This window comes from Bufo bufo, chromosome 8 (assembly GCF_905171765.1).
Source record: "Bufo bufo chromosome 8, aBufBuf1.1, whole genome shotgun sequence".
Taxonomy (NCBI): Eukaryota; Metazoa; Chordata; class Amphibia; order Anura; family Bufonidae; genus Bufo; species Bufo bufo.
The window spans coordinates 126,030,316-126,044,402 of record NC_053396.1 but is presented as its reverse complement, the minus strand read 5'-3'; the positions used below and the strand labels follow the sequence as shown (position 1 = coordinate 126,044,402).

The 14,087-nt window shown below is 42.5% G+C and overlaps 1 protein-coding gene across 2 annotated transcripts in view; it reads left to right on the top strand.

The window, feature by feature from the left end:
* LOC121009336 (synaptotagmin-like protein 2) overlaps nt 1-14,087 on the top strand; it is a 140,455-nt gene that overhangs the window by 30,642 nt on the left and 95,726 nt on the right. Inside the window, exon 1 of one of the 2 annotated variants that reach the window (XM_040442383.1) lies at nt 1,251-1,393. The exons of the other annotated variant lie outside the window; for it this stretch is intronic. The gene's annotated coding sequence lies outside the window, so the exon portion shown is untranslated. Of the gene's footprint in view, nt 1-1,250; nt 1,394-14,087 lie in introns of those variants that run through there. 2 annotated transcript variants of the gene reach the window in all.

The following is a 14,087-nucleotide window of genomic DNA, read 5'->3' as shown; positions in this document are numbered from 1 at the left end:
TCTTACCTTTTTCTGTGGCTTAGTTTCTTTAAAAACCGCACTTTTATAATATGTTAATTACCTCGCTACCAGCAGGCGGTTACGAGCGAGCGTCCTCCTCTCAGTGCGCCTGCGCCGTACCGGTCTTCAGTCGGCGCAGGCGCACTGAGAGGAGGACGCTTGCTCGGCCGCTCCTTCCTCAGTGCACCTGCGCCAATGACGTCACATCTACACCCGGCGCAGGCGCACTGAGGAAGGAGCCGCCGAGCGAGCCTTCTCCTCTCAGTGCGCCTGCACCGACTGAAGACCGGTACGGCGCAGGCGCGAGATTTGGAACGCAGACAGGGCCAGCCGGAGGAGAAGAGTGCTCGCTGGCCCTGTCAATCAACAGGAGGAGGGGGCGTTTTTTTGAAAGGAGGATGCGGCGGCTACCAGCAAGTAACCGCCCTACTTGCTGGTAGCAAGGTAATTAACATATTATAAAAGTGCGGTTTTTAAAGAAACTAAGCCACAGAAAAAGTTTAGAGCCCTATATATTGAATAATCGCACTATAAGGATTTTAATTAGCCCAAAAATAAAAAATGACTTTTGGGGGGTGACAGAAGTTAAGGTTTTTGAATGGGAGGCTGTTTTGAGGCGTTTATAGAGCTGATTTTGAGGCAGAATGCTCAAAAGTCAGCGCCAAAAAACTCAGTGTGAACTGGCCCCTATCCTTCATTGTAAAGACGCAAACATAATTGACATGCTGCGGTTTTGGAAATCCACGCAGCGGGTCAATTCCTGCAAAGGAAAAAAATCTGCAAAGTGTATATGAGATTTGTGTAACCTCATACACTTTACTGGTACTGTACTACGCTGTGGTTTCTCCGCACGGTCATCTGCGTGGAAAAAACGCGCGGATTCCGCATTGTGTGCAGGCGGCCTGATACTACAGAGATTTGTGTGGATGAACTGCCCATTGCAATGCCACAGGGCAGGAAGGGGTTAAAGGAGTACTGGCGGGGGACATGAGCAAGCTTAGGGGGGAAAAAAAGCCAAATTAATAAAAGTGCTACATAATGAGATAAATCATACTGTGCGGCCGAAGCTGCGGCTTTCTGCTTTGGATATGTAATACATAATATTCATGTGCTATTTGTAGTGGGTTCTCCGAGCTTTTTGTGACAGCTTTTTGTGACCACAAGGGGTTAATTCTGACGCTCGCGCAGTGACACCCATCTCCCTCGCCCACTATAACAGTCGGCTGAGGTAACACAACCTGTCAGTCAGGCTGCAGCCGCCTTCCCTCCGTGATCCAGTCTCCGGGTTTTCCTCACCCTCCGTATCCGTGTGGTCCGGGGCGGGGGCAGCAGTGCAGAGCCGAGTGTGTGCGCTGCTCCCTCACTAGACCCGCACCTGCCGCCCAGCACGCAGGTAAGAGACTGTACACACTGACAGAATACACCCCTGAGCTATAAGTGGTTTATTCCGAGCTGTACATAACATGCCTTTTAGGGGACTGTACTACTTTTATATATTTAGGGTCTCTGATTTACGTCCTTTGTAATTTATTCAGTGATGTAATAGTGATAAACATGACGTCCTGTACATAGGACCTCTGGTATAGGAGAGCACATACTGCTTCTTCTTATATACTCCCTCATTTTATGTACTTGAAAATGCCACAGAGTGTTTTTGCATGCGAGGGTATACAATGGCTGTAAAGTACATGTGGGGCAGTTTCTAGTATATTTCCAGTGCAGATTTAGTTATTTGCATCTTTGCACTGGTTTTTATACCCATTTACGCTTGCATTGACAATACAAAGCCACGCAGCGCCATTTGATGCGTGCATTGTGACATTTCCTACTAATTTTACCAAAATGTTATCATCTCGTGTATGGCGGAGTCACCAGGGAGCAGCGAGTGACACATGTAAAGTTACTTTGGAATCCCTTAAGGGCAAGGTGTCTCTTCTGTAAGAGGTGACTACATGGAATCAGGAAGTAAAGCGCCCGCCTGGTCCTGTCACCTCTGTCATGGCGAGTGCCTCGGATATATGACCGCGGCAGGAGGAAGGCGGCTTCTGCACACATTGGGGGAGATTTACTTAGCATGTTGCATTATGGTGTAAAATGCAAAAAAAACAACAATTGCTTTGCGCCAAATATATCAACTGTTTGGCCATAAAGAATGCATCACGCCAGAAATGAGTTATAAATGTCAAAGTGGGCGGGGCTATCAAATTGGCGCATATTGCGCCTCATCATCCTCATATCGGCAGAAACGGCTCCAGTTGTTGCGGACAATTAAGCCCACTTATGTGCAAAAAGTCACATTTATGGCATAAATATCTCAATCAAAACAAAACGAGTGAATCAATGTCCTAATAAGCAAAACAATTTTTTATTAATCAGGATTAAAAACAATGTCAAAGTACAGCATAATGGTAAGGAATCCAAATATGAAGCACTGCCAGATCCATAAACAATACCTAACACTGGTATGGAATAAATAAATATCCGTAACAAGTGCCAGGCCTTGTAAACAGATGAACCTACCAGAAGGTGAATGGTGAGGCAGCCGCTATCCCCTCTACGCACGTTTCCCGTAGTCCTATTCACTTTGTATATGAATTTTTAGGCTTTTGTACAGATATTTATTCCATACCAGTGTTAGGTATTGTTTATGGATCTGGCAGTGCTTCATATTTGGATTACTTACCATTATGCTGTACTTTGACATTGTTTTTAATCATGAGATATATATATATATATATATATTTGAGTGTTTCTATCACAAGTCTTTTAGGATCTATTGAGATACTAATTTATGGCATAAAGATGCAACTTTTTGTCAAAAAGTGGAATTTATGAAAATGAAAAAAACAAGTCATCGTGGGAACAAGTGATGGGTTAGTATTAAAACAGGATGCAGTTATTTATACCTAAAGGAAATTAGGTTAAAAAAAAACTGGGTTTTGTCAGTAAATTGACATTCAACAAAAACAATAACAAAAATATCCCGACAAAAAAGACAAAAGTCGCAAATTACCACTGGAAATTTCGCAAATATGCTTCAAAAGTCGCAAATCTGTTGCAAGTGTGGCCTGGCAGGGGTTGGCTGAAATGGCGCATTTCAGTTTGGAAAAAGTCCCATTTTTAGTGCTATTGGCGTTTAAAAGTCGAGAGAAATTGGCGGATAATCAAGTTTATATTTTAAAAAGTCACATTTTAAAAGGGCCGTGCGTCTTTTGATATATGAGGTGAAACAAATCACCACTTTTGATTTGTAACGCCAAAATTACGCCATTATTGATAAATGTCCCCCAATATGAGTCACAGCCGCAGACACTTTCCCAACATGTCACTGATTTATCTACAATTTCCGCCCCTCTTATGTCTTCGTGCTGTACAGTAAAGGTGAGAACCATAATGGGGGATATGTCACATGCTGGGGTACACGCAGAGGAGACCTACCTACGTACTTTCCTGTTCTACTTGTTCTGTGTGCCCATAGATGCCCCAAATGCAAACATGAGCTGTCCCTGTAAATATATACAGGTTTAGGGCGCATGCACACGGCTGTAGTTTTGTCTGCATCCGATACGCTTTTTTTTTGTGGATTGGATGCAGACCCATTTATTTCAATGGGACCGCAACCACACTGTGTGCTGTCCACGTCTGTATTTCCATTACATGGCCCCGCAAAAAAAAAGAACACATCCGTAACACAGACTAGAATATACATTTCTAACAGGAGGCGGACGTACCGAGCTGCAAAATGTGGAACGCGCACGGGTGGTATGTGTGTTTTGCGGATCTACGATTTGCAGACCGCAAAAATGGATACCGTCGTGTGCAGGAGGCCTAATAGTGGCCATACATAGTATATAGAGAGTAGGTTGATGCATGACCTTCTGGTGAATGATCATTTTGCAGACTCAGCCATAGATAGTTTACTCTGTATTGGCCATTACAGTCATATTGCCCTTACATGTAGAGTCACAACAGGCGAAGGAAACATCCTTTCAAAAATAGACCATTGGAAACAACTTTTTTAGGACTGAAAGATCTTAAGTCTGACTATTGGAAGAAAATTTCAAGCATGGCCGACTTTTTTTTCCAGACGATGACGATGTGTCATTGGTGGGTCAAAATATAAAAATTGTAAGTTTGACTTGATGAATGCTTGTTATGGTCAAAGTCTCCTATTTTCACCAATTTTAATCTAATGTGTTTGGGTCTGCTCAAGACAAATTCATGCAGAACATGGCAGTGTACTGTTCCATGTACTTTCAAGGTAATCTGTCACTATTAAAACCACTTCTCCGGCTACTATAATGTGGGATTAGCTGAGGAGACACAGATTCCCAGGAGGTGATTATTATCTCTGACCTCCCCCCCCCCCCTCAGTAAACCCTGTATGCTGATGAAGCATTTAGGAGTCCGCTGTGCCATTTCTCTGAGCTCAGGAGTCCGGGGGATGCATTACAGTGCAGAGAAGCGACCAGCTTAACACATCATATCTGTATTTCTGAAATCTGAAATGTATTTCCATGGTACAGATCTGAGGTTGACCATTGCATTTTGCACTGCGCAGATCCTTATTAGGGGCTAATTTGGACTCTCCTGACCCAGTTTCACCATGTACGTTTTTTTCCATCGTGGGTTTGTTTCCATCCTGTATGTAGCACTTCCTGTTGCTGTATCCAACCAATCCCATGATGCACTTCTCCTTCCTCTGAAACAGCTCCAGCACCGCCTCTGACAACACCCAGCTGGTTTATAGCTCCTCCCACCAGCTAGTTACATAGACACTCCCCTATCACTGCCCCTAACAACACCCAGCTATGACGCCCGTGTGAAAGAGGCCTTACTGTTGGGGAGTGTAAGGTAGTCCAGAGGTACAAATGCCATTTTTTGAGTTTTCATGATGACAGGCTCTCTTTACAGTGTCCCGGAGTGCTCCTTTATCTGTGTCACCAGCTTTAGGTGGGCATTAGGACAGTAATGGCATCTTGTATTACTATAGGGAATGCCGGCTGCTGGCTGAATCCACTTGCAGATTCACTGTGCCGAGGCTGAATTAGGTCAGGACAGAGACACAGGCTCCACATTGTCTCCCGTGCTACCCCTCAATAAATCTTACATGTGACGGGTCAGGGTGCCCCAGCCCTATCCTTTATTCTTCACCACAGTGAATTTCCTCCTTGTAAAACTCTATGGGGACGGATAAGCCCCCCGCACAAGGCTAAGAATTCATGTGGAATGTGTGGATTTGTTTTATGTATTGTTCTTCAGGACGTTGTTATTGGTAACATTACTTTACAGAATCTTAAAGGGATTTTCTAAGTTTTTTTAATATTTAATGACAATGCTGGGAGCCTGGTAACTACTTTCAGCCAGTACTTTCTGAAGAACCTGTTTTGGAGCTGATATCAGTGCAGTTCCAGTAATAAAACAACAGAGGGCGTGAGCGCAGTCTACACGTGAGCACACATTCATAGGAGCATAGACACCTGCTCAGCACAAGGTTGGTAAGCACATCCTGCATATGTGGAACTTTTTCTTGCCAACGGATCTACATTTCCTATGAGAGCAAAAGATCATTATGCAAATAGAAGACAATATTTCAAAGTGTGAAGACACAAAGATCCAAAAAACAAAAGCTTGTATAGTGTATTCGCATTCTATTCCGCACCACTGACACAACAGATTTAAAAGACAGTGAAAGCTTTGGGTGAGGCTTAATCTTCACGGTATGTAAAAGATGTCAATGAAGGATAAAGGCACTAAAAGAACACCTCCTTAAAGTAGAAGTGTTTCTTAATACCCCACTGTCCATGTGTACTATAGTAATATATAGAATATCTTAAATACATTTTTTTCCCCTAATTTGCATCGCAGAAAACACAATTTTTGTTGCAACAGTTTCTTTAAAAGGGTTTCTCTGGGGCGTTAACTAAACTCTTTCTTTCAGACAGCCTGACAGCCTCGGTCCTCCTGAATGATCCGAGGCTGCCGCAGAAAGGTTCCTATGCAGACCCTGCCTGTGGCAGGGCTCTATAGCAGGGAATGGCAAACTGCGGCTCTCCAGCTGTTGTAAAACTACAACTCCCAGTATGCCCAGTCTGCCTACAGCTATCAGCCTACAGCAGGGCATGATGGGATTTGTATTTTTACAACAGCTGGAGAGCCGCAGTTTGCCCATCCCTGCTATATAGGAACACAGTGAAATTTGCCTAGACTCCAATGCTAATACATTCTAATGACTGCTCATTCAAGTTCCCAAGGGGAATTATGAAAAAGTGTGAAAGGAAAAAAAAAAAAAAAAAAAACTCCACACCATCCCCCTTTCCCCAAAATTAAAATAAAATAATTAAATATAAAAAAATACCATAGACATCACTGCATGCGAAAATATAAAAATATTTATCCCATACGGCAAATAGTGTAATGGGAAAAAGCTTCAAAACTGTCGATTCAAAACTTTTTGGTCACTTCACCTCCCCCAAAAAATTTTACTAAAAAGTGATCAAAAAGTCATACACACTCCAAAATGGTATCAATAAAAACTACAGATTGTCCAGCAAAAAAATGAGCCCTGACACTATACTATAAAAAAGTTATGGGGGTCTTATTATGGCAATGTAAACAAAAAAATTCATTTTTTCGATATTATTTTTTTGTATTAACATGCAAGAATATATAAAGGTGGTATTGTTGTAATTGTGCTGACCCAGATAATGAAGGGAACAGGTCCGTTTTACTGCATAGGGAACGCTGTAAAAAGAAAACCCATAAAACTGTGGCATAATTATTTTATTTTTTTCCCCCATTTTCCCAGCTTCCCACTACATTATATGCAACAGTAAATAGTGCCATTAGAAAGTACAACTTGTCCTGCAAAAAACAAGCTCTCATGTGACTATGTGAATGGGGGAAAAAAGTTATGGCTCTGAGAAGGCTGGAAGTGGAAAACGAAAAGACGGAAAATGGTCCGATCCTGAAGGGATTAATGGTTAGTCAGTGCTCAAAACTGCACTGAAATACACAGTCAACTGTGTTGTGCCAACATAACGGAGACGACTCATAGGCGCATGTACAGCAGTCCTGACAATGTATTTCAATGCAGATCTGAGTGCTGACAGCTGGGGAAAGGGGGGCGTTAGGAACATACAAAATAGTGATCTGGACTTATCTGCAGTTTTACTGATGTATTACTGTAGATAATGGTCCAAATTCAGGGTGACAGATTCCCTTTGAATCAGAGGTCCTAGATTTGCTTTCATCTATCACATGTGTAGGTTGGCAGGGTGTCCCAGCACCTGAATGGATTTCAATATGCACTGTAAAGGGGGAAAACGAAAGTCAGCTCAAGTAGTACTGCAATAGTGTGTCTAGACATATGCCAGAAGTGGTAAGGATAAGTCGGGATCCATCAGCATTGACTACTAAACACGTTTTAAGTGCTCCTACCATAGACACCTATCACTGTACTTTTAGCGTTAGATTATGCGCTCTACTGGCCAAAGGGACTCAAAACATGCTTTAAAGAGGTTAGGTGAGGACCTACGGATACGTCATCCATATTACAGTCCAGGAAAACCTCTTTAACCTCTTACGGACATAGGGCGTACAGGTACGCCCTGATGTCCCGGTACTTAAGGACACAGGGCGTACCTGTATGCCCTGTGTATTTCCGATCACATCCGCGCGCCGGGCGGTGATCGGAACTGGGTGCCTGCTGAAATCAATCAGCAGGCACCCTGGGTCAATGCCGAGGGGGTCCTGTGACCCCCCCCCCCCCCCCGTATCGGCGATCGCTGCGTATTAACCCCTTCTATGCCTGCCACTATTGCGGCATAGAAGGGGTTTGTGTTTGAGGGAGCGCATCGAGTCCCCGCGCTGCTGTGGCGGGGACTCGATGTCTCAGAAGGCAGCCTGATGCCGTGAAGAGGCTGCCCAATGCCTTGCACGGCATCGGGAACTGCCTTCTACGGGAGCCGAGGGGATCCAGCCTCAGGCTGGGTCTCCTAGGCAACCTGTTAGTGTATTACTCTGTGTAATACACTAACAGGCAATGCATTACAATACAGATGTATTGTAATGCATTGTAGAGGGGATCAGACCCCCAAATGTGAAAATCAGAAATAAAGTAAAGAAAAAAAAAGTTTAAAAAGTGTTTTTAATAAAATTAATAAAGTAATAAAATTAATAAAGTAAAAAAAGAATTATTATTTTATAATAAAAAATAAATAAAAAAACACAAATATTAGGTATCGCCACGTCCGTAATGACCGGCTCTATAAATATATCACATGATCCACCCTGTCCGATAAATACCACTTGGTGTTGTCACAAAAAGTGCAACACCAAGTGATCAAAAAGGCGTATGCTCCCCAAAATAGTACCAATCTAACCATCACCTCATCCTGCAAAAAATGAGCCCCTACCTAAGCCAATCACCCAAAAAAAAAAAAAAATATGGCTCAGAATATGGAGACACTAAAACATCATTTTTTTTGTTTAAAAAATGCTGGTATTGTGTAAAACTTAGGTAAATAAAAAGTATACATATTTGGTATCACCGCGTCCGTAAGAACCTGCTCTATAAAAATATCACATGACCTAACCCCTCAGGTGAATACCGTAAAAAAAAAATCACACAAATCACACAAAAGGTGTAATAACAAGCGATCAAAAAGTCATACGCACCCCAAAATAGTGCCAATCAAACCGTCATCTCATCCCGAAAAAAATTAGCCCCTACACAAGACAGTCGCCCAAAAAATAAATAAAAATATGTCTTTCAGAATGTGGAGACACTAAAGAATCATTATTATTTTTTTTTTAAATGCTTTGTTATGTAAAACTGAAACAAATAACAAAAAAAGTAGTCATATTTGGTATTGTCGCGTCCGTGACAACCTGCTCTATAAAAATACCACATGATCTAACCTGTTATAAATAACAAAAAATAAAAACTGTGCCAAAGCAGCTATTTCTTGTTACCTTGTTTTACAAAAAGTGTAATATAGAGCAACCAAATATCATATGTACCCTAAAATAGTACCAACAAAACTGCCACCCTATCCCTTAGTTTCCAAAATGGGGTCACTTTTTTGGAGTTTCTACTCTAGGGGTGCATCAGGGGGGCTTCAAATGGGACATGGTGTCCAAAAAAACAGTCCAGCAAAATCTGCCTTCCAAAAACCGTATGGCATTCCTTTCCTTGTGCCCGTACAGCAGTTTTCGACCACATATGGGGTGTTTCTGTGAACTACAGAATCAGGGCCATAAATATTGAGTTTTGTATGGCTGTTAACCCTTGCTTTGTAACTGGAAAAAATTGATTCAAATGGAAAATCTGCCAAAAAAGTGACATTTTGAAATGTTATCTCTATTTTCCATTAATTCTTGTGGAACACCTAAAGGGTTAACAAAGTTTGTAAAATCAGTTTTGAATACCTTGAGGGGTATAGTTTGTAAAATGGGGTCATTTTTGGGTTGTTTCTATTATGTAAGCCTCACAAAGTGACTTCAGACCTGAACTGGTCCTTAAAAAGTGGGTTTTAGAAATTTTCAGAAAAATTTCAAGATTTGCTTCTAAACTTCTAAGCCTTGTAACGTCCCCAAAAAATAAAATGGCATTCCCAAAATGATCCAAACATGAAGTAGACATATGGGAAATGTAAATTAATAGCTATTTTTGGAGGTATTACTATGTATTATAGAAGTAGAGAAATTGAAATTTGCAAATTTTTCCAAATTTTTGATAAATTTGGTATTTTTCTATAAATAAAAATGCATTTTTTTTACTCCATTTTACCAGTGTCATAAAGTACAATATGTGACGAAAAAACTATTTCAGATTGGCCTGGATAAGTCAAAGCGTTTTAAAGTTATTCACACATAAAGTGACACTGGTCAGATTTGCAAAAAATGGCCTGGTCCTGAAGGTGAAATATGGGCGTGTCCTTAAGGGGTTAAGCAGCCGGTCTGTCGCAGATTACCCAGTTTTTGTGCAGATTTACTGTACCGATGTACATAAGGGGAAGGTGGATTGGCGGTGCTCAGATGACTTTTTTTTTTTTCTCTGTCTTCTACAAACACACACTTTAGGTTTACGCTAAAATACATATTATTGAAGAGTCTTAATGGCTTCGAAAGACCAGGTTTAACCAGTTAAACTGCTATTTCATGTTTGAGTCATCGCACTGACCGGTTATTTTGCATGTTGGTGTCCTTTCCCTTCTAGAGGCTATAGTTAGGTTTCCTCGGTGCGCAGTGTTTAATTGGTTTACATTCTTTATGTAGCTAATGTACACATCTATGTACGCATATAAGATTATAATGTATTAGTACTATATCAGAGTGAGTGGCCTCCCTGAAGAAGTAGCACCAGGGGTCTTAGAAAACACTTTGCGCTCTATCTTCAATAACCTCTTAGGGGTTCCTTTAGATACACCCCTGGAGCTGGATAGGACCCATTGTGCTCTGGGACCCAAACCTACTGACCCAGATAGGGTTAGAAATGTGATATGCCAAGTACACCACTATCAACAGGAGGAAGCCATAATGAAGAGGGCCAGAGAGGCTGGTCAGGTGCAATTTAAAGGTTCCACCATACAACTTCTGTCAGACCTTTCACGCTATACTTTACTAAAACGGAAGTCCTTGCGCCCCTCCTACAACAACACAAAATTGTGTACACCTGGGGATTTCCCTTCCGCCTGCAGGTTTTTGTAAACAGACAGACAGTGGTCCTTCGAACAACCCTCTCTGAGGCGCAAGATATTGCTTTAGTGGAGACCTTGGAATGGCCCTCTCTACCCAATGGAATCACAAGGGATACGGCACCAATGCCTCAGGGGGAAGCCAGACCACCTCGCCGGAAAGTTCACCGTACTACCAGAAGCCAGGGAGGTTGTCAGGAAACAAGCTATTGTCAGGAATCAAGCTATTAGCTTGATACACTTACTTTAGAAGCTGACTTGGGCCTCTTTCACACGGGCGTTGCAGGAAAAGGTGCGGGTGCGTTGCGGGAACATGCGCGATTTTTTCGTGCGAGTGCAAAACATTGTAATGCGTTTTGCGCGCGCGTGAGAATCGGCATGTTTGGTACCCAAACCCGAACTTCTTCACAGAAGTTCGGGTTTGGGTTCGGTGTTCTGTAGATTGTATTATTTTCCCTTATAACATGGTTATAAGGGAAAATAATAGCATTCTGAATACAGTAAAATAGGGCTGGAGGAGTTAAAAAAATAAAAATAAAATTTAACTCACCTTAATCCACTTGATCGCGCAGCCGGCATCTCTTCTGTCTTCGTCTTTGCTGTGCACAGGAATAGGACCATTGATGACGTCACTGTGCTCATCACATGGTCCAATCACATGGTTCATCACCATGGTGAGGGACCATGTGATTGGATCATGTGATGTGACGTCACCACAGGTCCTTAGCCGGCAGCTCAACATTACAGAAGAAGACAGAGATCCGCAACTACGCAATCAAGTGGACTCGGTGAGTTAATATATTTTTTTTTTTAACCCCTCCATCACTATTTTACTGTATTCAGAATGCTATTATTTTCCCTTATAACCATGTTATAAGGGAAAATAATACAGATCGGGGTCCCCAGCCCGATCGTCACCTAGCAACCATGCGTGAAAATCGCACCGCATCCGCACTTGCTTGCGGATGCTTGTGATTTTCACGCGGCCCCATTCACTTCTATGGGGCCTGCGTTGCGTGAAAAACGCAGAATATAGAGCTTGCTGCGATTTTCACGCAACGCACAAGTGATGCGTGAAAATCACAGCTCATGTGCACAGCCCCATAGAAATGAATGGGTCAGGATTCAGTGCGGGTGCAATGCGTTCAACTCACACATTGCACCTGCGCGGAAAACTCGCCCGTGTGAAAGGGGCCTTAGAGTTCTGAAAAAAATACTTAATGTTGACACTTAGTTTTGACGAGCTGGGCCCTGCCAAAGGGCTACAACTCCTAACTGGATCATCTGGCCCTCCTGTGTTGGTCTGGCCGCTGGGACCCGGCTCTCCTTTGAGGAGAGGGGTGTCGGATGGCGCATCCTCATGGGCATGGCATCATGTCTAATACCAGTAATGGCCAATTTTGTGATATATATATATATGAACTAACATGGTATCTGAGAGATAGAGGGTTCTAGTAGGTGGCCAGCTCATAATGATAAAAAGCTCCACATACCGAGGCCGCTCAAGGCCCTAGCCAAAAGATTCTAGATATAGATATATCTGTTGTTGATGCTATATACTTAGTTTTGAAGTTGCCATAGGGTTTGACGGTAGGATATAGTGTGGGGCTTTAGTCCGAACCTGTTATATGATCACAACCGTTGAGCTGTTTGCCTGGCCCTCCTGTGTCGGTCGGCCCCTGGGGACGCGGCTTCCTCCATTGGGGGCCGGGTCCCTGGATGGCTGATTCTCATAGGCATGGTGTTAACCATGACACTGATGTTACTAACCTTTGAGACACATATACCTTAGCAGGGTGACTTTATGATTAAGGGCTCATGGCTCACTAGAAGTTCATGGTTATTAAATGGTGATGTTTATACTTTATTGTTGTTCTTCAGATCCTCATACAGGGTCCTCCCATCCAGAGAAGGTAACTCCTCTGTTGAAAGCACGCTTCCACATAGGGACTCACGCCTCTCTTGATGTGAGATATACTCTTTCCCTTCTTTCTACATCCTCTGCATCATCTTAAAATTCCAAGTATATATATTGGATTTGACTTGGTAATCTTACCTGCTACTTTCTCTTTAACTCAACACTTCTCCAAGCCTTATTCTTAATCTTTAACTGTCCTAACGTTTCCTTTCCTCTTTCGTTCTTTCTCTTCACCACCCTCTTAGCAACCCCCCCCTCCATCTCCCCCCCCCCTTTTTTTTTTTTTTTTTTTATTCTCTCTCTCTCTCTCTCTCTCTCTCTCTCTCTCTCTCTCTCTCTCTCTCTCTCTCTCTCTCTCTCTCTCTCTCTCTCTCTCTCTCTCTCTCTCTCTCCATTTGTACCAATTTCGATCTTATTACTCCCATCTTTATAACATCATAGGCCAATTCTCAGACATGACACATTCTTCTCTTTCTACACGCATAGATGAATACATCTCCGAGACTCCGACACAGCATTACCCACAATACCTGAACATGACAGAGAAGAGCTAGACAATGACTTCTCTGAAAAAGATGTGATGACCATTATCAAGAATTCACAACCGCTTTTTACAAACGCTTCAATGACCTCATTTCACCCTTTTTAACAAAGGTCTTTAATAGCATCGGCCCAAAGTCCTTGTTTACTACTCAATCGCTGGAGGCATACATCAGTGTAATACCTAAATCAGGAAAGGACCCCACTATATCATCTAACTATAGGCCAATCTCATTGATTAACATTGACCTTAAACTATATTCTAAGATTCTTGCAGATAGGTTGGCTCCTATAATCCCAAAAGTAATACACACGGACCAGGTGGGTTTCGTACACGGAAGGGAGACGCGAGACAACACGATTAAAACCCTGATTCTCACTAACATAGCGAAATCTGAAGCTTCTCCTTTATGCCTGCTGTTGGTAGATGCCGAGAAGGCATTTGACCTGGTCCACTGGCTTTCCTGGATTCCACTCTACAACAAATCGGATTAGGACCCAAGTTTTTACATAAAATTAGCGCCCTATATTCTAACCCCACAGCCATAGTGAGGGTAAATTGGCTTTTATCCCCTTCTATACCGATCAGAAACGGAACCAGACAGGGATGGCCGTTATCCCCGTTGTTGTATGTTCTAGTGATGGAACACTTGGCCAGCGCTCTAATTCATCAATACATGGCTTCACATTCAGGGGGTCCCAATATAAATCAGCATTATACGCAGATGATCTCTTGTTATACGTTACTCAGCCCCACATATCCCTTCCCTCGATAGTAAGTGAATTTGAAAGATTTGGCCACTTAAGCAACTTCAAGGTTAATTACACAAAATCTGAAATCCTCAACATATCTATCCCCCAGAGTGAGTTTGTCAGACTCCTCACCTCATTCCCGTTTAGACATCAACCATCTTCGCTTAAATATTTGG